Source organism: Octopus bimaculoides, chromosome 7, assembly GCF_001194135.2.
Source record: "Octopus bimaculoides isolate UCB-OBI-ISO-001 chromosome 7, ASM119413v2, whole genome shotgun sequence".
In the NCBI taxonomy this organism is placed as follows: domain Eukaryota; kingdom Metazoa; phylum Mollusca; class Cephalopoda; order Octopoda; family Octopodidae; genus Octopus; species Octopus bimaculoides.
The window spans coordinates 57,635,616-57,639,642 of NC_068987.1; the positions used below are offsets into that span (position 1 = coordinate 57,635,616).

General features: G+C 33.2%; 1 protein-coding gene across 1 annotated transcript in view; it reads right to left on the reverse strand.

The window, feature by feature from the left end:
• The window catches only part of LOC106873188 (follicle-stimulating hormone receptor), a 471,564-nt gene that overhangs the window by 433,966 nt on the left and 33,571 nt on the right, over positions 1-4,027 (reverse strand). The window contains exon 2 of the mRNA XM_052969708.1: positions 2,966-3,037. The gene's annotated coding sequence lies outside the window, so the exon portion shown is untranslated. The remainder of the gene's footprint in view (positions 1-2,965; positions 3,038-4,027) is intronic.

Consider the following 4,027-nt stretch of genomic DNA (forward strand, 5'->3'; position numbering starts at 1 on the left):
ACCCTCCACACAATCACCCCTCCTCATCGTTGTCGTCGTTGTCGTCGTCATCATCATCATCATCATCATCATCATCATCATCATCATCATTATTATTATTTTGCTGCTCGCATAGCATTTGTGATGTAATACAGGTGCTCACTTCCTACAGCGACTGGACTGGGGTGACACATTCAATTGTCAAGTACTTATCTAAGTGTTTTAGCAATTCCAAAGAGTGGAGTGTTGTTCTGTGTAAGTGCATCACCTATATGTACAAATTACAAATATTCCGACGATTTGTCTTTATAAGTATTATGAAAAGTAGCTTAACAATAATTAAATTAGCAACTTTGAGCATCAACATATGCATACTTTTTAAGAAAAAGCATTATAGAATATTTTTACAAATAAGTGATTATGTCACCTCCCTGTATTTTTAAGAACATTGTAATTTATGGAAGTGGAAGAATTTGGAATCTTCCCTCTTGTAAGGAGTCTCTGACAAAGAAGTCATGTATTACAAGATGATGTCATGATATTATTTGGTTCACACAATTTGTACCTAAATGATGATGAATGGGTGATTATTATAATAATGAAATTGCATGTTTCAGTTGTCCTCACTCAAAGAGATCGCTTTTCTGTCGACATAAGAAATAGTCTAATCAAGGAAGAGCAATCAAAACTGGAGAAGATGTTGTAATCATTCTAACATTGGTTATGCTGATGATCATACTGATGATCGACTCTGAAATGAGCAAGACTTGTTAACATTCCTTGAAAATGCTTCAGACAAGATCGGTCAGTTTTCAATGCGAAAAAGAAAGAATAAAAGGAAATTGATAAAAAGAAAGAATAAACCATTTACCAGTGTGTTTCATCGAAACTCAGAGATCAGAAGTTTCAAGTACTTTAGGTCTTATGTTGTTGAAAGTAAGAAAGACTTCCTGATACATAAAGGGTGCCTTGGACTGCCTGCTTCATTACATCTAGCAATTGGCAATAATCAGCTACGTAATATAATTATTGTCATCAATGAAAAACTGATGACTCTCCACTCGAAGACTGAAATTTCTAACATATTTGCAAACGTTGCCAGTGTGTTAAAAATATGTAACGTATTCAAGGCAGTTTAAACATGACTTTTACGCTTAAATAGACTGTAATCAATCAACCAGAATTTTAAAGCAAGGCAAAATCTTGCTCGGTGATACCGATCTTAGCATTTGCATTGATTCTGACATACAGAATGGTGTAATTGCAAAAGAATACGGGGTAAAGAGCTAACAGAAATGGCATCCTCCTTCTACCTGAATGTGGAGAACATAACTTAGTAATCTTTAACACACTATTTGGGCAAACAAGCATATACAAGGGTTGCCAGCGTCATCTGCGATCAATGTACTTGTATAAAATTAACTTTGTCAGTATATGGATGCGCAACTATTAGGTTGAACAATTAACAGGTATCATAACTGGGATCAACTAGGCTGAGCAGACCACGCAATAAAGAACAACTAATAGAAGTCCAAAACATTTTAATACTATACATTAATGTATCTATAATCCAAGTAAAAAATTCCTGTAACTTTGTCTAAGCACATTACAAAACTAACCAAAGAACAAGTACCTATCAATAGCCAGTCTGTAGAACACTTCAAAAGTTTTCTTAATCGTGAGTTGCAGCCAATGAAAAATCTCTGGACAACATTAAGCTACGTCAGTGATAAACAACTTAGGTATAGCATCTGACATTGCAAAAAAAAAAAATAATAAATAAATCTGTTCTCTAAACTACAAAAGGGAATCTAGGTCTAAGGATTTCAAGGAACGAGACAGCAATAACAAAACCCTATGCACTGAGCCTCAAAGAAGTAAATATATCTTACATTGGGACCATAATTTTGAATGATCATCATTAATGGTTTGACAACGTCATACAAATGGTGGACCATCAGTGGCCCAAACAACTATTCTACTCTTAGCTCAACGAAGGAAAATGCCCACCATGAAGATAAAGAACGCAGTTCAAATTTGTATTAAAAGAAATTGTTAAAAGGAGAGTTGTCAATATAGTTGAGATGAGAAATTTTTACTGTTTATAACAGAGCAGAATATTTTTGTCATCAGTTCGAACATTTCAACGATAGATTTGAGGAGTGTAGCAATGCAAAACTATCAACTCAGAGTCTCTTTCCCTGCAACACATCTTACTTTTGTGGAAGTAGAGTTCTGTGCGATATAGAATTTTTCAAAACGCGAGTTCTAAAGTAGTGAAACATCAGTCTGTTTAGACTTTTTTGAGACTATATCCAGGACGGCCTGTGATTGGATCGTAAGAGTCAAGTTCGGCCAACAGAGTTAACATACCAATCCACGGAATAAAAGTCTGAAGAACGTGGACCATAAGATATTTCCGACAATAATAAATGTAACCTCAACTCTAGGTCGATATTTCAAAGATTACGTAAATCGTCTATCACTTCCGATATAGAAAAGTATGATTCAAGACATGCAGTCATATATATTGTATAAATATAATTTTTTTGATACAATATCATTTCCTTCTAATAGTAAAAATCTTTCTCTTGATTACGATCTTCTCAAAATATATATTCAATTTTCTTGCCATAAGAGTAGCACATCATAGTCTCCTGAAGTTAAACATTTCCAGATATATTCTCTTTCGTTAACGCGAAATAATGAAACAGAGAAAGTTATATTGTTCAAATGCACACAACCTTCAGTTTAGTTGGGTTTTTTTCTGTACTTTCACATATATGCTAGTCAATATTTTAACATCCGTTCACAAATAGCGACCTATTTCCAGCTGACGTACCTACAACAAATGGCATTTATCTGTTTGAAGCGTAAGTCATAGAACAATAATAATATGGCCAATGGTGTGTTGCAGATAAGTTATGAAATGGTGAAAGTGTCAAGCAAAAAGAAAAAAAAAAGAAAAAAAAACTATTACACTTACAAATGTCTGATGCTTGGTAAATTGTGAAAGATATGCTCGTTTATACTGTGAAGTCGATTTTTCTGCAGCTGTCTGAAATTATAAATAGATAAATCATATATATATGTATGTATATATATACATATATATCTATACATATATACATGCTTATATATATATATATATATATATATATATATATATATATATATGCATGTATGTATGTATAGGCTAATCGAAAATAAAAATTAAAAATTAAAAAACTGCAAAAGTCAAATGGGTGTACAGAACGAATGTATTGGGTTGACATTAGGTTTAAGATGGAAAATAGGTGGGAGTTGTGTAACGTTTCGAAAATAGCTCTTCGTCAGAAAGAGAAGAGAGAGAGAGAGAGAGAAAAAGTCCGGAGAAAAGGGGAAAATTGTCCAATAAAAGCTCGCGTGTGGTTACATAGTTGAAATAAATATTTAGCAGAATAATGATTGTTCACATTGGCAAAAGCTTCATATTGGTTTGCGGGGAAGATAGCTGATTAAATAAGTAACAGTATTCGACAAATAGCAATTTTGTTATCTCACTAGGGCGAAAGGCAAATTTTGCACGGGTGGAATTTGAATTTAGAAGCTAAAGGTGCTTTATTGATTCTGTCTGTCTACTGTCCTTTATATGGATAAGATAAATTTCCGTCATGAGGTATACGCTCTGTATGATATGGTGATTTATGGATATGTATGAAAATGTCCAAAGCTCAAATTCTTTAGTAGTGCAGTATCGTTCTACTGCAACTATGAGAAAGCTAGATATTTATATATCCACAGATGTATGCTTGTATATAAGTTATGGTGGTACATTTCGTATGTAAAAACGTAATACCGCAACTTATGCAGAATATTCGCCTAATTTCCGATGTAATTTCCTCTTATTACAAGGTGGCAAAGTGAAAGAATATATATTAATTCAGGTTTTGAGAAAATCGGTGTCCAACATTCATTGCATTTATGTTCACATCCAAGAATATATCTACACATCTATCTATCTATCTATCTATCTATCTATCTATCTATCTATCTATCTATCTATCTA